Below are 21,762 nucleotides of genomic sequence, written 5' to 3'. Positions count from 1 at the left end.
AGGATTTGTGATGAAAAACGCTATCTACCTCCAGAGAAAGAATTGATGGAGTCTGAATGCAAATCATAACATACGTTTTTCTTGCTTTATATTTCTTGGGGTTTTTTAGACTGTGTTTTCGTTCACAACATGAGTGATATGGAATTATAATTTACATGACCGAACATGAAAACCTGTATCAGATTGCTTGCCTCCTCAATGAAGGATGAGGGGAGAGAGGGAGAGAGTCTGGAACTCAGAGTGTTTTAAAAAGGAATGTAAAGATTTGTTTTTAAATGTAATTTGGAAAAAAATAAAATATTTTGTAAAAATGTTAAGAAATAAAATTCTCCAGACCTAGAAAAAAAGCATCAGTTCATGCTAATCTGCTCAGGTTTCTCTAAATTCTTTATATATGAAGTTGCTGTATTGCAGTTTGTACCATTATTTCTCACCTGTTTAGCATATATTTTGTTTTGAGATTTTTATCACAATTACTGCTGCAATGACTGTTTGGGGTCTTTGCCGCTCTCTTGAGCTCCCTAAGGAATAATTCCAGTAACCAAGTGAAAGGGTATGAACATTTAGTAACTTCTCTTGATTCATTGCAAATTGTTTTCCAGAATGATCGGCCCATTTCACATCCTCTGCAGCAGTGATTCTGCCTTCTTTAACCCTTCTAACATTTAATTCCTGCTGTCTTTGACCATTTGTCAAATTGTTGATGATAATTTTTTAAACTTGAATTTTGTTGGTTATAAGTGATCTTAACACTGTGTTATATGGCTAATGGTAATTTATATCACTTCTTTTGACAACTGTGCTTTTATCCTTTGATCACATGATTTTTGACTAATGGCTCCTAGTCTTAAGAGTTCTGTATCAATGGCCTATAGATATTGTATATGGGACTTTTAATTACAGATGTTTGAAAAGGCTATTTTGTCAACATATATCTTTTTTTTCCGAATTGTAGCTGCACCAATTTTTTGTGCAGTGCTTGGAATTTCACAGAATCAATTTCATCTTTTAAAGTCTCCTCTCTCCCTTGTCTAGTTACAATTCTTCCCATATTCATAGTTGTGAAAAATATGACCTTCTTCAAATTTTCTTATACTGTGGCTTTTTTAACACTGATTATTTATTATTTTGAAATTTATTGTGGTTTATAGCATAAGATGTAAGAAGATGTAAGCAAGGAACATTCTGTGATATAGCAACGAAGGAGGAATTCATTTCAGCATGGGGCAGACTGTGTGAAGCACAAAGAGGGAGAATGAATATTGTGTATTAGGAACTGCAAGAAGGCTGACCAGAGTGTGTGAAGGGAAAGAAATGTGAAAACCTGGAAAGAAAAGCCATAAGCAGATTGAGAAGAGCTTTAACTATGAAAAGAATATATATTTAATCCTAGAACGATTGAGGAGCCATTGAGGTTTATTGAGAAAAAGAGTAAAATGGTCAACCTTATGCTCTTTGGCAACTGCAGGGAGAAGCAATGGAGAAGTGGTTTGAGTCATAGAGACCAACTAGAGGCTATTGCAATAGTCTAGGGAAGAGGTGATGAGAGCTTGAGCTAGGATGGTGGCCATGTGAATAGAGAGTGGAGTCATATGCTCAAAATTAAAGGAAGAAGATGAGAGCAAGAAAAAGAGAGAAGAAGGGGAAGAGGAGGAGGAGGAGAAGGAGAAGAAGAAGAAGAGAGGAGAGGAGGGGAGAGGAGAAGAGAGGAGAAGGGAGGGAAGGGGAGGGGAGAAGGACCAAGAACATAGGCACACATTATACCCATATTATGGGGTAGAATATGGACGATAACAAAACAAAATACCCTAAAAGGGAGTGGTCAGACAGGTAGAAGGTGACCCAGGAGGGAGTAGTATTGAGAATACACAGAAAAGAGAGTCTGGCAGAAAAGGGAGCCAAGAGTGTGCTACAGAGAAGTCGAGTCATGGAGCCTGAAGAGAGATCATCCTATCTAACAAACAAGAGATCATCGGTAAATGTAGAGAAGCCATTTCAGGTCAGTGCTGAGGTCAGAAGTTGAATGACAAGGGCCAGAGAAGTGACTGAAAGGCAAAGTTCAGGCATAGAGCCTAGAGACTGTCGGGTTCCCCCCTAGGAACTTGGCAGTGTAATAGAGAAGAGATATAGGACTAGTCTCTGACCCAGGTGTCTGGTGTGCTTTGGGTTACCAATGAGTCATATTCCTTGGAGATTGTGGTGTTCCCTTGTTTGCTAACACTCAGCATCACCAGGAAAATATTTGTGCAGAAAATGTAAGTCTGCAGTGGGAAGGGGTTGGGGGAGGTGAGGAAGGAGAGTTTTGAGTTGCAACCTCAGTTTCCTCTGCTAGAAAACAAGCAGAACACCCCAAGCCCTCTCTCCTTCTGGTTGAAAGGATGAAAAGAGAACTACAGCATAAAAGCCTTTTACAAAGAGCTCAGAGCTCCCGGTAAATCATTTTGGAGTACCAGGTGCAGACCTGCTGATGACTAAAACAAAACAGGGTCTCTGCACGCCCAGGCCCATTGCAGATTTTCACTCCAGGCCTTAGTTATTTGGAGATGGAACTTCCTATGTCTCGGGTCAGTGCCAGGTCAAATGAAGGGTTTATTTTGGGAATAGAAGTGTGACCCATGCATGGCTCATTTTGATTTTGTGCAGAATTTTCAAAAAAGAGAGAGAGGAAGGAAGGAAGCAAGGAAGGAAGGAAGGAAGGAAGAAGGAAGGAAGGAAGGAAGGAAGGAAGGAAGGAAGGAAGGAAGGAAGGAAGGAAGGAAGGAAGGAAAGGTATCTTTTTAGGCTTGAAAAGTCCTCCTTGAGCCAAAGGGAGAGGGTGAGGTCTCTCCTTCCTCCTTAAGCAAGTAGCTTAGATTATCCATAAAGCATGAATCATTCTAGTTTGAGATTCTTTTAATAATTTTTCTGAGGTTTATAAGTGAAACATATTCTCAACTAGGTTAAACTTTGTCGGGGGAAGGGGCACATGGGGATGACCTCCCTTCTATACGAAATGCTCTATGTGGTATCTAAAGCTGCTTACCTCTTCCTGCCTTTCTAGCCTCCTTCCACTTTGCCACAGTCCACAGCACTGACCTTGGTACTGGTCCTTTCACAGCACCCTCCATCCCGCTGACTGCAGACTGTCCCTAGCTGCCCTCCATCCCTGGAACAATCTCCGTCCCACCTGCTGACTTCCTTGAGTTGCCTCAAGACTCAGTGAGGGGACTTTCCTGGTCTTCCTCACCCCGACTGCTAGGGCTTTCTCTCTCAAGTGATTTTCCATCTGTACCCATCTCATAAGTTCATCATGGCTGACAGAGTATTTGACTCCCATGGCATTCCCAGTGCTTACCACATGCTTGGCATACAGTAAGCCTTCGATTAATACTTGTTGACTGGTGATGAGCATACTCTTGCTCTTGCCATCACCCATATGTTTCACAAACTCTGAAATGCTTTTTATTCAGTTAGAATATTTCCTTTATTCAGTTAGAATCTTTCAGCATTCCATCTTGCCCTGTCCACTGGAGTCTGGTTTTCTTGTCTCTGTGGCAATACAGCTTTATTGTTATCTCTTTGATTAAGGTTGGGCCTAAGGCAGTCTCAGAAGGACCCCAGGCCAGTCTGGTTTCCAATCTCATCATTGCCCTGAAAGTCCTTTGTCCAAAATCACCTCAGATCTCTTCACTGACAAATTCAAGCCTTTTCTCAATCATCATGGTTCTTTCACTCTCTATAGCACTATTGATCACCCTCTTCTCCTGGATACTCCCTCCTCTCTATGTTTTGATGGCATGGGTTCTCCTACCTACCTGATCATTCCTTCTTAGCATCTTTTTCTAGTCCTTCATCCATGTAATTCTCATGAATCACAGATGTCTCCCCCAAGACGCTGTCTTAGTTCCTTTTTCCTTTTACTTGTATATTATCCCAATTGGTGCCCCATCAGCTTCCATTGGTGCATCTCTGTGTATGTAATTCCTTGGTCTACAGATTCATCCCTAGTCTCCCTCTTGGGCTCCCATACTGCATCCCAAACTGGATGTCCAAGAGGCTTCTCAAACTCAAAATGTCCAAAACCAAAACTTTTTAAGTTTTCCTCTTCTGATCAAGGGTATCATGATCCTTCTTCTGTGCCTGGAAAACTGGAAGTGCTTAGTAACTGCTCATTGATTGACTGGTTTACATGCAAAGGATACCTCTTCTCCTTGCCAAGGTCAACCCCTCTGCATGTAACCAGGCTCCTATTCCCTCTTATTTTCTCTAACAGATTCCTCCCATTATTAACCCCACTCCATCTTTTACCTTCAATCCTTCTCTATCTAGTGATTCTTTCCTTGCTACCAACACACATACCCATCAAAAAAAGCCTTCCCATTAACTCAAATATAGTTTCCCATGAGGACACCACATCTCTTAAATCTTCTCCAATGGTTTCAGAAGAAAATGATACCTTCTCAGCTATCTAATCGAGACCACTCTTTTGACACTCTCGCTTCACAAACTTTCTTCTTTTGAAGTTAATGTTATCCACTCATACCACCTCTTCCTAATATTCAAAGGCGTCTCAAGAAGATGCTGTCATTCCTCAATAATCAAAACTTGGTTCATGCTCTTATTGTCCACCCCATCCTCTTCTATCTTCCTTGGGAAACTAAATGGCCATGTTGATAGCCATTCTATATCCCTGACTTCCCAGTTCCATCCAAGTTCACTGGTTTTCTTTTCTACCTGGCCTTCATACTTTAGACTTCACCAAAGGGCACAACTTGGAAATTTTCCCCTCTAACCACAATTTCCTATCCTTTTACCACTCTAACCCTCCCCTCTCCACTCTTCTGGAGCTCCAGTCTCTCAACTTTTTCCTGTTCTCTAAGTTTGTTATAAGTGACCCCTTATGCTGACTCTATCTGTCTCCCCAAACAGCCTGGATCTGATTAGCTAATCCAGTGATATGAAGTGAGCCTCCCTAGTATCCCTCCCTGCCTCATCATCTGGCATGTCCACCATATGAATATCCAACAGATAAATATTAATTCAGTGATAACAGGAGTCATTGCCCCAGGCTTGGGGTACTAAAAAATCCATTTGCATTATAGATTATAGGGTAAATTATTTGTCATCATTAAAAAAGACTTTCAGTTTAATTCACACAGGATTACAAAATTTTGGAACCAGAGGGGACTCAAGAAAAGATCTAGTCCAACTGATACCTAATTCAAAATTCCTTCTATGATATCCCTAATAAATGAGTCTCCAATGAGAGAGTAGCCACTACTGTTCTCTAACCATTAAGAATTGTTATCTCAAGCCAAAATTTGCCTTCTGGGGACAACGAAAATATGTCTAACCTCTTTTCCACATGAAAAACCTGTGAATATTTCAAGACAGCTAACTTTTATTCCTTCTACTTCTCCCTCCCCACCATCACACATACACACACACACATGCACACACACACACACACACACACACACACACACACACACACGCACACACACACATCTTCTATTCCCCAGACTTAAAAACCCAAGTTCCTTACTCCTATGTTGAAGCTCTTTTGCTGGTCACCACTCCCTGCTCTCTCATAACTATCTGTGTCACCACCATTTCTCCAGCGTCCTTTTCCCATCCTCCTTTTCTGTAGTACCATCTGGAATCTCTATTCTATTATCAAGACTGTCCTTTATATTAGACCTACTCCCTCCCTTTCCCCAGAAATCACTTCATATTTATTTTGTATCTGCTTATATTTATACATGTTGCCCCCCCACAAAAAGTGATCTCTTTGAGGGTAGAGACTGTTTATTTTGTCTTTATATGACCAACATAAAGCATAGTACCTTGTATGTAGTAAGCTACTAAAATAAGGGCTTGCTAAATTAAGATAAATTGAACTCATTCTCTTATAGCATGATCTCTAATCCCTTTTACATTTTAGTCATCTTCTCCTAGATTCCCTCTAATTTGTCAATATCCTTCCAAAATCTGACCAGGGTAGAAGAAAGTGGGACAACCCCCTCCCCTTGTTTCAGAAACACCCTACCTTACCTCCCTTAGTGAAGCACTGGGTGAACTGTTTAGCTACCAGGTCACATCCACTAAAATAGGTTTACCATGTGCACAGGGCACTGAGTTAGATACCAGGAGAGGTGTCAAATTTGATAAGACATAGTCCCTACTTTCATGGAGTTTATGATCTAGTAGGAGGATAGACTTAGGACTATGTTGTTCCAAGGCCTCGTCTGTTTCTAATCTTCCTGGCCTCTGCCCTACTGTCTTCATAGGTTGAAATCTCTTCCTTTCATTGAGGCCCCACTCAAGTGCTCCTCCTTTTTGAAGATTTCCTTGGCCTTCCAGTCAAAAGAAATGATTCCCTCCTCAGGATTTTCAGAGCAGCTTACCTGAAGCTCTCCTTTGTCCTTGTCTCACTCTGCTTTGTGTCAGTCAGTACTGTACTTATCCTTCCTCCATTAGACTGTGAGTTACTTGAGAGCAGGGCCTGGGAGCTAGCTCTCCGTGGAACTAGCCCCAAAGCATAGTGCCTTGCACTTATTCCAACATTTATACTTTAGGGGCTCAGCACATTCATCAACATGGAATCCCCTTCAGTAGACTATTCATAACCCTTCCAAGACCCTCTCATCCATGTCTTTAATAAATCCTTTGTAGCAGATGGTCCCCATGTACTGGAGGTCCTACTCTGCTTCTTGTCATATTTTGTGGAACTAGTTTCAGCACTGGAGCTGTCCACCTGTTAGCCCTTGCTCCATTATCCTTTGCAAGAGTGGTCCATATCCTTTTCTGCCCATATACAGTTTTGAAGCTGTTGCTTCAGCTAACTCATGTATAGTCATGACTTGTGTACACTTAGAAGATAATTAATAAATGTTTGTCAAGGTAACATAATGGAGTAGGAAAAGCACTGGATATGGAGTTGGAAGATCTGACTTCAAATCCCAACTCTACTTAGTAACTCATCAGCCATCTCAGAGCCTAAGCTAAAGCACACTTAAAGCCCTCAGGGTGGGATGGGGGTGGGCAATTTTGCTTCTGGGGACTCAGAAATCACGTGTTGAATATTTGTGCCAGTCATGTGCAGAGTGCCTAGAATATAGACCACTTACTACTGAGTGTACATCACCCCACCCCACCCCTCCAGAACCCAATCACCACATGATTATTCCTCAGCCATCAGAGTCTCAGAATAGAAAATTTTGGTCTATGGGAGCAATTAGGGCTCGTGTTGAGTCCACATTCAGATATTGTAAGGCTCTGTAGAAACAGAGTCCCTACACACTAGTAATTTATCACTCTATTCTGGACAAGTTCCAGGCTCCCGTCCTCTTGTTCCCAGGTTTCAGAGTCAACATTTACAAAGACAACAATCTTCTCCCATTCCCATGTCTCATCCCTATCCACCTCAGACCTGTCCTTCCACAGCCCACATTGTCCTATGTCTTTACATTCCATTTTGCCTCTGGAATCCTTTCTCATTGCTAACATAGTCCCCTCTATCCTATGTCTCTAATCCACCTTCTTTCACTATGAAGTTCTGACAATTCATAAAACTTTTTCCATTCCCTTCACACTTCAGTCCTCCTGCCCTCATAGCATCTAACACATTTCTCCCTGACTTTCCTATTCCCATGGATGGTGCCACTTTCCTCCCAATCATCCAAACTTGAAACCTTGGTAGTGTCCTCAACTCCTTCCTCCTTATCCAATCAGTTGCTAAATTCTATTAATTCTACCTTCTTAATTTTTTTATATACATTATCTTCTCTCTTCTAACATTGCCACCACCCTGGTCCAAGGCTGGATCATTTCATAGCTGGACTATTTCAATAACAGCTGGTTTTTCCTCCTGCCTCAAATCTCCCCTCCCCCCGTCCATCCTCCACTGACCTTTCACATGATCTTCCTAAAGTCATCCGACCATGTTACCTCTCCTATTCAACCAACTCTAGTGGCTTCCTATTACCTCCAGGATCAAATAGAAAATCTTCTGTTTGACACTTAAACCCTTTCACAACCTTGGCCCTTTCCAGTCTTTTTACATCTTCTTCCCCTCCGCTTTGCAATCCAGTTAACGTTGGCTTCCTTTCTGTTGCTTTACAAAGATGCCATTTCTAGGAGAAATAGGAACGAAAAGATATACACAAACATAAAATAAGATTAGGAGTAGAATCTCTTAGGGAAAGTATGTGTTTATGTATGTGTGCATATATATGTATGTGTATATATGTATACGTGTTTGTATATATTAATACCTATATATAAATATATCCATGCTCAATGGTAGCCTTGGGATGGTAGGGAGGGAGCAGGAAAGGGGGAAAAGAACAAAGTAAAGTGTGCACAGCAGAGAACAAAACCTACAAAGATGCAAAGAAAAGATGGGCAGCTTTCAACTTAACACACAGTATTTAATATATGGGCTCTCTTGAAATGATAAGTTATTGCTAGATGTTTTGAATCCTCTCCTGCGTTCTGTTGTGTTCATGACATCTTTTTTCTTTTCTTATTTTATATTTAAGTTTATAATGTTTCTTTTTCTTTTCTTATAATATATTTAAGTTTCAATAGTTGTCTAAAAAATTAAAAAGATACACCATCTCCCAAATCCTAGCACTTTCAGCGCCTGTTGCCCATGGCTGTAACAATCTCCCTATTCATCTCTGTCCCTGGCTTCTTTGGTTTCCTTCGAGTCCCAGCTAAAATCTCACCTTCTATAGAAAGCCTTGCCCAATTCTGGTTCATAGTAGTGCCTTCCCTGTGTTGATTACTTCCAATACAGCCTGTATACAGCGTATTTGTATGTAGTTGTTTGCATGTTGTCTTCATTAGATTTGTGAACTCCTTGAGGACAGAGCCTGTCATCTGCTTTTCTTGTATCCCTGGTGCTTAGCACAATACCTGGTATATAGTAAACACTGAATAAATGCTTGCTTACTTGATGACATCTGAATTTTTCTCTTCACTCATACAGTTTCCAACTTAGTTCAGGCCTCATTTCTTTCCTATAGTACTGCAACAGCCTTTTAATTTATATCCATGTTTCAAATATCTTATCAGAGAGCACTAGGCTCCAAACAAGAGAGAGGGCATAAACATTTCTTTCTTAAAGTTTGTATGAACTAACACGAAGTGAGTTATATCCAACTATGAAATGGTCCAGGCTTGTACCAGTGTGGTGGCAGTGTTAGAAGAGAGAAGAGAATGTATGTAAAATGTATATTTTATACAGACAGGAGAAGCTAGAGTTCTGCTTTCTTTTGGTCCACATTTCACTGCAAGGTCGGACTGGGTTCAATTGTGAGTCCCACAAGGACAGGGATTGGAAGGAGAGTGTCCAGAACAAGAGGTCCAGGATAGGGAGACAATCTGAAGCTGTGCCAGATGTATATAAGCTCGCCTGGAGGACAGAGGATTCAGGTAGACCTGCTAGCTGTCACTGAGAATGGGAAAGGCTGTCACAGACACAAGTCACTGGACTTGTTCTCCGCCCAGAGGCCAGAACCAGAGGAAACTTCCTAGGACCAAAAGCTGTCCCAAAGTGTGTGTGTGTGTGTGTGTGTGTGTGTGTGTGTGTGTGTGTGTGTGTGTGTGTGTTTTATTCTGATCTCTTTCCTCCACTAGGATATAAAGTCCTGGGGTGGGGGGGAGAAGAATGTATATAAAATTGTTAAGAAGGTAAAATTAAAGGAATTTGGCAACTGATTAAATAACAATTTATATAACACAACATTGTAAAGATTTAAAAAAATTTGGAAAGACTTGGGAACTCTACCCAACACAAAGTCCAGTGAGCTTCAAAGGACTCATGATGAAACTTCCTATCCACTTCCAGATAGAAAGCTGATAAATACAAAGTGGAAACAGAAGCACATTTTCTTTTCTTTTCTTTCTCTCTGGACATGACTAATGTGGGAATCTGGTGTGCATGGCTATATGGATTTTTAATAGGTTTTGTTTTTCCCACCTTCTCCGTAGGTGGAGAAGGATGGAGATGAGATCAAACTCAGAATTGAAAATAAAATAAAACTGAATTTTACAAATTTCTTTCTTTACATAATTCCTGAATGATTCGTCCTGTTTATAGCTCTACCAACAGTGTATTAGCATGCCTAACTATCCATAATCCAGCCAGTATTGACTATTCTCATCTTTTGTCATCTTTGCCAATTTTGCAGAGTGTGAAATGAAACCTCAGAGTTGTTCTGGTATGCATTTCTCTCCTCAGTAGTTATTTGGGGCACTCTTTCATATGGTTACTAATAGTTTGCAGTTCTTTTGAAGAGTATCGGTTCATATTCTTTGACCACTTATGTAAGGTGGGAAATTATACAGAATATATTTACATATTTGTGCTAATCCTCTATACATCTTGGATATCTGACTTTCATCAAGGATATATGGTGAAGACCCTCACTACTACTGGACAGTCCTTTTATTCAGCTCTCCTTTAACTATTGCCCTGCCCTCAGCACCAAGTCTTTTCTCATTCCATTTTTTCTAATTTCCATTTTTGTGTCAAATCTGAATCCAAATTCAACAAATATGTTTTAGTCACCTCTGAGGTATGAGGCACTGTGCTAAGTACTGCAAATACAGTGACAAAAAGGAGGGGGGGGAGGAAGGAATCCCTGCCCCCTGGGACCTTATATCCTAGTGGAGGAAAGGGATCAGAATAAAACACACACACACACACACACACACACACACACACACACACACACACACACTTTGGGACAGCTCTTTGTCCTAGGAAATTTCCTCTGGTTCTGCCCTCTGGACAGAGAGCAAGTCCAATGACTTGTCTCTGTGACAGCCTTTCCAATTCTTGGTGACACCTAGCAGGTCTGCCTGAGTCCTCTCTCCTCCAGGCTAGACAATCCACAGTTGGCACAACTTCAGATTGTCTTCCTATCCTGGACCTCTTGTTCTGGACACTCTCCTTCCAATTCCTGTCTTATGGGACTCGCAGCTGGACTCAATCTAACCTTGCAATGAAATATGGACCAAAAGAAAGCAGAAGTCTAGCTTCTCCTGCCCAAACTCCTCACTTTCTAGAGGTGGAGATTATGGCCCTTACAAGTTAAATGACTTGACTGAGGACAGAGCTGCCAAACGGCAGAACCAATATGGAACCAAGGTCTTCAGACTCCAAGTGCAGGGTCATTGACTCCATGCTACTGACCCTGCAGTCTTTCTGATACTCCAGCCATGTTTCTAGCTTTCTCTAGGTTATAAGACAACAGGTTTTGAGTTTTCAGTATTCAGCCTAAGTACTAAGGCTAAGTGCCAGAGATAAAATATAAGCAAAAAGAAAGATGATCCCTGTTCTCAAAGAGTTTACATTCTAATAAAAGAAGATAGCACACAGAGGGAAGCGAAAAGGGAGTAGAAGGAGAAAGGCACCTCCTTGGGAGCGAGGACAGGAAGAAATCTTGGCAGGACTGGCTCTTCCTTGCATTAGAGGTAATTGTAACTGCTTAGAGCCCCATTAGCGTCTAAACCTCAGCATGTCCAACAGCAAACTCATGATCTTCTCCTATAAGTTTTGCAATAAGCTTCAAAAAAACCCACCTTTACAAGCACACAATGGAAGAGCTAAGAAGCTTTAGTGGATTACAGGCTAAATATGAAACCACACACACACACGCACACACACCTCTGACTTTCCTGGATTTCTCCAGTATAGTTAAGGTCTCACCCTCTGCAAAGGCCTTTTCTGGTTCCCCACCTCTCCATTCCCTCAGAGATTCCTTCCCATTTATAGCTTTACATGTCTCCTCCATTGGACAGTAATGCCTTGAGGACAGGGACTGTCTTTTGCCTTTCTTTTCATCCCCTGAGGATACCACAATGCCTATCTAGCATCTAGTAAATGTTTCACAAATGCTTGCTGACTAGCTAATATGCCATCTTCCCGAGTAATAGTCCTGCTACATTCTGTCTTGATTGGACAACATGGGGAATATTGTGGTCAGTTTCTGACGATAACATGGACACATGTATATTATATCTGTAGATACACATACACAGAGGAGGGCAGGCCTCAGGTGGATGCTGTATGAACATTATGTACAAGGAGTTAGGGTAAAGTAGTTAGGGTTAGAGTAAATCAATGCAATTATCCCAATACACCTAAAGTTAGTGATTAAACGCTATGCCTCAGTACCTTCACCAGGGAAGAACACATCTCAACTAAATCAAATAAATCAAAAGCCCTTCATGAGTTTGATTAGTATAAATGTCTCTAAAGCCCCATTGGATGGATTAGAAGTGACGCTACAAAGGAAGAGGAAACTTGTGGCTTCAGCCTGCCGAGGACTTCCTACCTTCCATCTGCATTTTCACAGCATCCCTGGAATGGCTGGGAGCGATGGCTACACCAGAAGCCAAAATAGCCCAGTCACAGATTCACAGCCCTACAAAGAGCCCAGAATACCTGAGCAGAGCACCTGGAGTCACCTCTTTACCACACCTGCTCTGGAAGCCTGAGCCCACCTTCTCCTGGACACGTTAAGCACTTGGGGGGAAAATTTGTCACGGATTTTGGGAGGGGATGTCCTTAATGTCATTTAGTAATGACTCCCTTCGTGAAAGCTAATTGAATCTGTCTGACAAATTGGTGCTTCCTTGATAATCAGGAGGAAGCATACCTGTGGGGATTCATGGATTATCACTAGATCATCCATCCTCTGCCCCTCAGTACTACCCTCAGGCTCTCTGGAGCCTGAGGAACCAACCTCTGGGCACCGAACTTGCCAGTTCATTTGGGGGTTAGGAAAGCAGCACCAGGTTGTATGTGCTGAAGGCACTGGACATGTTTTTCAGATAAAAGAAGACTTTGGGAAATTGATATGTCTACAGAAAAAGTATTATGCTTGTATTTGACTCCAAAAAGCAGAACAGGGTACACTGTGGAAAAGCTACAAAGAAGTAAATCTGGACTTCAGATGTATGGATGTTTCCTATTCATTAAAGCTACCCAAGAGAGGAATGAGTTTCTTTAAAAAGAAGGGACTTTCCTTTCCCTGGAAGCCTGCACACAAAGGCTGGATGACCACTCATCCTGGAGGATGGGGGGGTAGGGGGTGGGGAGGGGGCTTCCTAGTTAACCTCAATGGCCTCAATAATCACTTTCACTGCTCAGATCCTGACACATGTATGGTGGCAGGAGCAAACATCACAACATACAAAGACTACTTGAGCTCACTAAATTTAGTCAAGGCTTACAGCATGGCAAGAAATAACAATAATACACAATTTTATAGGAGAAGTACCCTAAGGAGGTAAAAACCAAAGAGTTCTGTTACCAACAAAGATGACATAAACTCTTGTTCTTCAAGGAGGTGGTGTTTGAATAAGCTAATGACAACTCCTTTAAGATGCATTCTTCTTAGACAGCGTTTATTGGCACATCTCATTTCAATATGGATTGACTGATGCAGCAGATCATTTAAAATAAACACATAGATATGAACTTACCCTGGATTGCAGGTAAAGTTGTTTGTATCCATTTCCAACCCAGCCTCCTCCTCCTCTTCCTCCTCCTCCTTAGGTTCCACTCTGGGGAATTAACTGCCATCCTGAGTCCGAAGATTGCAACAGGAGACATTAAGTGCCCTATTAAAGTGGAAAGATGGTCAGTCCAATCGTCAGTCCCTTGGAGGTTCCTTGTTGCTTTGTAGTGACCCCATGGGATCTGATCTCCCCCAGGACACTTAGATTTCCTTAACCCTTTGTTTCTGTGACCAGACTGAGCCTCTGAATTTATGGCTTCCCAAGGTTAAAACAATAGGGCTTCGCTGGAAAGTTAAGGCTTCTCTCTTCTTTATTACCTTCTCCTTCCCTGTTTTAGATTTCTCATCTTTCACTGCTATTTTCTCTTTGGTCTGTCCCTGCCTTTCCTAAGACCTTATTGTTAAATGCCCGTGTCTGACAGAGAGGGGGCCAGGGCGGGGAGCTCTAAGAATATGCCTTCATCCTTGGGCACCAGGGTTGCAAGAGGGTCCCAAGCAGTACTTTAGTGGCCTTCCAACCAGGGAGCCATCCAGACATTTGGAACCTCTGCTAGAAAGCACTGTTAAGGTCGGTTGGTTTTCCCAAACAGGTGATTAAAAATGACTTGGGGGGGCGGGGCTGGGTCTTTGGAACTCACCTGGTTTCACAGAATTACAACATGAGTTCCCTTATGGCGGTGGGTTTGGGTAGAAGCCCAGTTTGGGAGACTCCTGGGAGTCAGCAGATATCTAGGTGGACATTTCCTGTGTCTCTCAGATGACCCTCTTCATCTCCTAAATTTAAATCCTTGTCCTCACCAGAGGCAAAGAGCTGGGTGAGATAGGAGAGTTGGCCACAAGATCTTGCCACATGGGTGCTTCTCTGATTGACTGAATGACCATGGGGGTGAAATGGAGGCAAACCTTTTTGTTCTGCCACCATGTCCAGTGTGGTTATAACTTCAAAACACTCCAGGCGAGGGACTGGCATTACTGCAGGATGATAGCTCAGGGGCAGGAAGGGGGTTCACATGCCATCTAGCCCATACCCTCATTTTATAGAGGAAGAAACTGGGGCCCAGGGAGATTAGCTGACTTTCCTGGATTCATAAAGATAGCAAGGCCCTGTGACTACAGTGCCTGGATTCACAATGACTCCTGCTATGGGAGAGATTCATGGGAAGGATAAGGTAGAAGTGAAACCCTCTTATATACCATACAATGAGCCAGCTGGGGTTGGGCAACACCCTGTACCCCCGACATGCCACCCCACCAGCGTCCAGAACCTGGGGGTTTTCTTTTCTAGACTTGGAGGAGAAGCCCTTTTGATGAGAACTGATGAAATGGGCCCACCATGGAGAGCTGGTGGCATCACAGACATGAACTGCAGCTTCTAATACAACCCCTTCTTCCTTCTCTATTGCTATTGGAAAATGTACTTGGCTTCATGTGACCATCATTACTCTGGCAAGGACTGGCCATAAAACCTCAAGGTTAGACTTTCTACTCAGCACAAAAGATTTGTTTGGGACAGTTGCAGGGACCAACACCAGTTTATGTGGAAAAAAGCAGTTGACTAGGATTTGAAAGTTGATTCTCAGCTGTGCATAATTTGGTCTCCCAAGGACTTTGCTGATATTAAGAAAATATTTTGTTTCTTCTCTTTCTGTGTCTTTCCAATCACATATGCTTCAGTGAGGTAATTTGATGGTTTAATAATAGTATCAGCAGGTTGTTTGGAGTTTTTTTTTTTTTTTTGAAAATCTATGATAATAACCACTAACTCCTATAAAAGTTTCTGGGGTCTTATTTGGATGAGGCCAAGTTAGAAGCATTTCTGTTTTCTCTGGGTCAGTGCTCACATGTACCATGACCCACATACTTGCCTAAGGATCTATAAGATTAGTCCTTGTCAATGGAAAGTTTTGGGCCATTGTCCCCTAGTCAATCCAACACTTTCATCAATCTTTCCTCATGTTCTTCCAAGGTCCTCACAAAGACAATGATGTCATAAAGATGTTCTAACATTTGTTGGTAATTAATGTCTCCAACTACTTTCTCCTTCAGTTTTTGGAAAGTGGAAGGTCCCTCTAAGGTCCTCAGTCATGAGTCCAAAATTATAAAATCCAACTGGACAAATGAAAATAGTCTTCTTGCCTTCCTCCACCCTAGAAGAGGCAGCTAGGTGATGAACCTTAAGTCAGGAAGGTCTAAATTCAAATCTGGTTTCAGATACACTTACTAGCCATGCTCACTCAAGAGGTCATTTAATCTGTTTGCCTCAGTTTCCTCAGCTAAAAATGGAAATAATAGAGGGAACAGAGCCAAGATGGTAGAGTAGAAAGATGGACCTGCTGTGGCTCTCTTCCCATAGCCCATAAAATACCTGTAAAAAGTGACTAAACAAATTCTAGAGCAGCAGAAGTTACAAAACGACAGATTGAAAGAGATTTCCAGCCCAAGGCAGCCTGGAAGGTTGACAGGAAGGGTCCATTGCACCAGGCTCAGAGCAGAGAGCAGCCCACCTTGGCCATGGGGTGCAGTAGGGACAGGACCAGAGCAGGCTTCAGGGAGTGAAATCATGGACAGCAGCTGTGGTTCCCAGATTTCTCAACCCACAAATGCCAAAGACAGCTTCAAAGGTCAGTGAGAAAGCCCTTTCACCTAGGTGAGAAGGGAGCAGGGTCATGCCCTAGCCCTGGCCCCAGGCAGCAGCAGCATCCATTTTTGAAGGCCTTGGCCTAAAGACCCTGGGGGAATTGAGTCACTGATCTGGTTCTCAGCCCTGAGTGGTGATCCTGGGGTGAGAAGGAGCACTGGCCTGGTGGAAGTTCTGGAGAGGGAATTCTACACGCAGATCCTGGGCAGAAAGCTTGTGGTTGCTCCTAGACCAGAGTGTAGGCCAGGAGAGGAGTAAACTCCTCACCCTTTATTGTGCCACCTTGGAGGAACTGAGAATTTATAGGTCCCCAGAGTATACCCTCCACTTGACAAAGAACTTAAAATTCAGGTAACTGGCTGGGAAAATGCCCCCAAAAAGGGAAAAAATAAGACTACAGATGATTACTTTCCTGGTGAATAGGTATTTTCTTCCTTCTTTTCAGATGAGGATGTACAATGCATACCATCAGAAGAACACATAAAAGTCAAGGCTTCTGCATCAAAAACCTTCAGAAAAATATGCAGTGGTCTCATGCCATGGAAGAGCTCAAAAAGGATTTTGAAAATCAAGTAAGAGAGGTGGAGGAAAATTTGGAAAGAGAAATGAGAGCAATGCAAGAAAATCATGAAAAGCGAGTCAGCAACCTGCTAAAGGAGACCCAAAAAAATGGTGAAGAAAATAACACCCTTAAAAATAGACTAATCCAAATGGTAAAAGAGATTCAAAAAGCCATTGAAGAGAAGAATGCTTTAAAAAGCACAATTAGCCAGATGGAAAAGGAGGTTCAAAAGCTCACTGAAGAAAATAGTTCTTTAAAAATTAGAATGGAGCAGGTGGAAGCTAATGACTTTATGAGAAACCAATAAATTGCCAAAAAAGTGAAAATAATAATAGCACGCACCTTCCCAGCATGGTTATGAGAATCAAAAGATAATATTCATATCCTTCCCTTCTTCTCCAATAACACCACTGTGGGTGCTCTATATGAATTATTAGAATCTGTGGTGATGTCATTGAACAACAGATTCTGAAGATGTTCTGGGAAGTCACACAGCACCGACAAAAGAAATTGTTCTAGTGCTTTCCAAGAATGATCAAGATGTGGGAAGCTGGGTCTATGCATAAATCCTAGGACACATCCCACATCCCACTCTTGTCAGGGGGGTGAAAGGACAGGAAAGGAATAAGCATTTATTTGGTACCCACTATAGGCCAGTCTCCCTTATGGGTTTCTGATTTGGGCTTCGTATCCTTTGCCCTGTTGCTTCACTTCTATTTTTATGGGTTCATAAGATCACAGATTTAGGCATCATTACCAATCTCTATAATATTGTATTCATGTGAATCTCAAAGTCAACTGGCTTTTCCTCTCTCTACTAAAATGTAGATACCTCAAATGCAGAATATGCTGGCTTGGTATTTCAGCATCCCCAAAATGCTTTTCAAGTTTTTTAATCAGGTTCATCAAATAGATATGAGCGAACGTCTATCAGTCTCCCCAGAAGTCTATGGATTCCCCCTGAAGTTTGCCATCAGAAGACTGTTCATCTTCATTGTGTCAAAACCTTTTCAATTCTGTAATCCCACTGATGTTAGTGTAAGCCAGATTTCCCCTGTTTTTTCGCAAGAAGTTGTGGATTCTCTCTTGAGAAAGTTCCTCATTTTGACTGGTGGTGCTTCTCTGCCATGTCATATATGTACTAGCTGGCTGGGCTTTTCTGCATGATGCAGTGAACCTCTTCCCCTTAGGGAAGCTCTCTCTTTATGACACAGAGGAAATGGTCCCACCTCCTGACTATCTCCTTTGTGATGAACTGGTAACCTGTTTCCTGGTCACGGCACATGTAGGTTGTGCTCAAAGCATACATGCCATTCTGCTACCTGGCTCCAGAAAGATATCACTCCATGGAAGTCTAAGTATAGTAGGGGCAGCTAGCCTAGCTAAGGAGATATGGATTCAGTCACTCAACTCTATTTAAACTGGTCATTGTCATGGCCTAATGCTGTATAGATGACTATCTGAAGGGATTTTCAAAGCTGAACTGCACTTGCTGGACTTATCCATTATTTCCCATCATGAATATTGCCAAGTTGTTACATTACTCCTCCTGCTCAGGTTGAAGACTGAGGATCAATGCCCAGATACTGTCTTCATCTGGACTTTTTCAAGGTATTTGAAAATGGTCAAATGAGTTAAGTAGCTCACAAAGGAGATCCTTCATGGATTCCCCTCTACCCTGTATTTAAGGTCTATTTCACTTACCAGTAATTCCTTATCAATATTAACCTGCATAAACTGACAATATTTTCTAAGTAGCACAATCATACTTTCACAAAGTTAATCTAAAATGCTAATATTTCCCCAGTCACTTCAGAGTAACATGTCAATTAGCCAAACAATTTGGTTGATTCCCAACACTAGCTAACAATATCAGCAAAGTAACATTTAGACAAACAGTTATAACAAAATCTCAACCATAAAGCAGTTGGTATTCTCTTAGATATCACCAAATAGCCAGCATTAAAAGTAATGTTACTGAGTAGTCCATCGAGTTTGGTTAAATGGATATAATTCATATGAAAACTTTGAAAAGAATTTAGATCTACCCACAGAGATCAAAGAAAAGTGAAAAGGACCTATTTGTACAAAAATATTTCTGGCAGCTCTTTTTATGGTAGCAAAGAACTGGAAATTGAGGCAATGCCTACCCACTGGGGAATGGCTGAACAAGTTGTAACATGTGATTGTGCTGGAATACTAGTGTGCTATAAGAAAGGATGATCAGGATGACTTCAGAAAAACCTAGGAAAACATGTGAACTGAAGCAAAGTGAAGTAAACAGAACCAGAACAACATCATGCACCATGACAGAAATATTGGAATAATGATCAACCATGAAAGATTTAGCTATTTTGATCAAGACAATGATCCAAGACAATTCCAAAGGACCCAGGATGAAAAACACTATCCGCCTCCAGAGAGAGAACTGGTGAACTCTGAGTGCAGATCTAAGGATGCTTTTCACTTTATTTTTCTTTCTTTTGTGTGTGTTGGTTTTGTCTAACATGACTAATACATGTTTTGCATGACTTCACATGTATGATTGGTATCATATTGCTTGCCTTTTCAGTGGTTGGGGGAGGGGTGGGAAGGATTTGGAACTCAACATTTTATAAAATGAATGTTAAAAAATGTATGTAATCAGGAAACATTTAGTGAAATAAATAAAAATACAATCAAAGGGGGAAATTATTTTTAATGTAGGAAATTAAAACAATAGAGTGATAACAAAAGAACAAAATTAGGTATAATTAAAACTAAATACATTAAACATTCATACAACATTAAAATTAATATACAGCAATCTTATTAAAATTAATATACAGCAATGTTCCTCTAAAGTAGCCAATACAGAGCTAAATTCAATTTTAAGCTTAAACAGTAAAAAGAAGAATAAATTAAACTATTAGAAAGAAAATTCAGGAAAAAATGAAGATCAGAATTAATCTTCAGAGTACTAATATGATAAATGCTTGAGCAATACTGGGGAACAAGGGGAGTTTTGTTTAATAGATGCAAAAACCAGAACGGAAAAAATTTCCAAGATAAAAACTCCCAAGAGGGAAAAAAAGTGAAAACATAATAGACCAAGTTCCTACTTGTAACGCTAGGCGTCAGTGTGGATTACCAGGAGTCTATGCTCTCTTTCCTCCTACTAGCCAGAAAGGGGGAGAAGATCTTTACCGACAAGTCCTATCTCTGCCTGCTGAGCTGGATTCAAGGTGGGACATTCCTCCCAGGCCCTTTGCTTTGGCCTCCATTGGCTCACCCAAGCTCTGTTCTTGGGTCAGGTCAAAAGCAGAGCCTTAGTTAACCATAGCACCAAGTATGAGCTGACATTCTCAGTCATGCTCTTAATTAAGACCAGTCACTCTTCTAGAGACAATCAAAAGGAGTGACCAAATTCAAGTCTAGGGTTCTTCCAACTTGTTTTTCCTTCCCTTGTTTCTTATTACTTAGATCTAGCTAGGTGGCTCAATGAATAGAACATTGTGCCTTTGAGTTCAAATCCAGCCTCAGACGCTAACTGGGTAACCCTGGGCAAAGTCACTTCACCTCCGCCTACCTGTTTTCTCAATCATAAAATGGGGAAGATAACAGCACTTGCCTCTTTTGTGAGGATCAAGTGAGATAATATTTGGATAGCTCTTAGTCCAGTGCTTGGTACATAATAAGTGCTTAATAAATGTTTATTCTTTTCCCTTCCCTTAAATACTAGTTCAGTAAGCCTCCATGGGATGTATATTTGATCCCCATTAAGAAACAGGAATTTTCAGCCACTACATTTAGAGAGTTACCCAAACAAACACAACCCTGTCAACTCTCATGTCACAATTAAGGTACACATGCAAAAGAATATCATGATTAACCAAACCTTTATAGAAAGAAAAGGCAAATGTCAGTACAAAGGAGAAGCTTAGCTCATAACCGGAGAATAAATCATGAACTCCTATTGATACACAAGAAAGAGGGAAGGAGTGCTGGGTAATGGCAATTCAGTTATTCCCCATCCCCTGTCTGCATGCATGTGACAGCAAGCTCTAGCCCTCTCTGATAACCATCACTGCCTTCTGGTCTATTTTCTTAATGCAGCATAGCCACCACTGTGACTGCACAGCACACCTTCCTTCACTAGTCACCAGTCCTTTCCATGTATTATCTCCCCCATCAGAATAGAAACTGCTTAAAGTCTAGGACTCTCTCACTTTTGCATTCCTTTTTCCAGTGCTTAGCACAAAGCCTGGAATGTAGCAAACGCTTAATAACTGTTTATTCCTCCGTTCATTCCAAATTACAGTTTCTGTCTTTCTCCAGTCCTGTGGTAGCTTTCTTGCTTTGCATGACCTTTCCAAAATCCTCCAGTTTTTTCAGGGAATAGTGCCATAGTCTGTCTAATCTTTGTGACTTGAACCCACTGAGGATGGCTGGTGTCTTGCTATATCCTCTCTTTTCTTGGGTTTTACCTCTCTACTAAGTATTTTGTTCTAGACTTCCTAGTTGGATAGCCTATTTGTTAAACAAAAGACATTCCTTAATACTTGGGTTTCAGACTTAAAACACCACACATTTCTAAATTAATTTCCTTTTTCAGTGCTATATAAAACTACTAAAAATTATTTTATAGAACTAAAAAATAATAAAATTCACCTGCAGGAACAAAATGTCAAGAATATACAGGAATTATTTTTTTAAGTGAAGGAAAGTAGCCTAGCAGTACCAGACCTTAAACTACATTACAAATGGTAATCATCAAAACAATCTGGTACTGGATAAGAAATAAAGTGGTGGATCAATGAAACATATTAGGTACACAATATACAGAAGTAAAGTGTTTGGTAAATTCAAAAATCCCAGCCACTGAAGCAAGAACTCACTGTTTGACAAAAACTGTTGGGAAAACTAGAAAATAGTCTGACGGAAACTAGGCACAGATCAGCATCTCACACCATACACCAAAATGAGCTCAAAATTGGAACATTATTTAGACGTAAAGAGTGATATCATAAGCAAATTAGGGGAAGATGGAAAAAATTACCAGTCAG

The 21,762-nt window shown here is 41.2% G+C and overlaps 1 long non-coding RNA gene across 4 annotated transcripts in view; it reads right to left on the bottom strand.

Moving 5' to 3' along the window:
- LOC140515051 (uncharacterized) overlaps positions 1–17,938 on the bottom strand; it is a 92,061-nt gene extending 74,123 nt beyond the window's left edge. For 3 of the 4 annotated variants that reach the window (XR_011970822.1, XR_011970823.1, XR_011970825.1), the window contains exons 1-2: positions 17,550–17,938; positions 13,483–13,620 (exon numbers count right to left, since the gene is read on the bottom strand). This is a non-coding gene — a long non-coding RNA (uncharacterized lncRNA). Of the gene's footprint in view, positions 1–3,406; positions 8,115–13,482; positions 13,621–17,549 lie in introns of those variants that run through there. The other variant, XR_011970824.1, reaches the window with a different exon arrangement.
- Positions 17,939–21,762: the final 3,824 nt, after the last annotated feature.

This window comes from Notamacropus eugenii, chromosome 7 (genome assembly GCF_028372415.1).
Source record: "Notamacropus eugenii isolate mMacEug1 chromosome 7, mMacEug1.pri_v2, whole genome shotgun sequence".
Lineage (NCBI taxonomy): Eukaryota > Metazoa > Chordata > Mammalia > Diprotodontia > Macropodidae > Notamacropus > Notamacropus eugenii.
The sequence above is the reverse complement of the archived record's forward strand: the minus strand, read 5'-3'. Positions and strand labels throughout refer to the sequence as shown.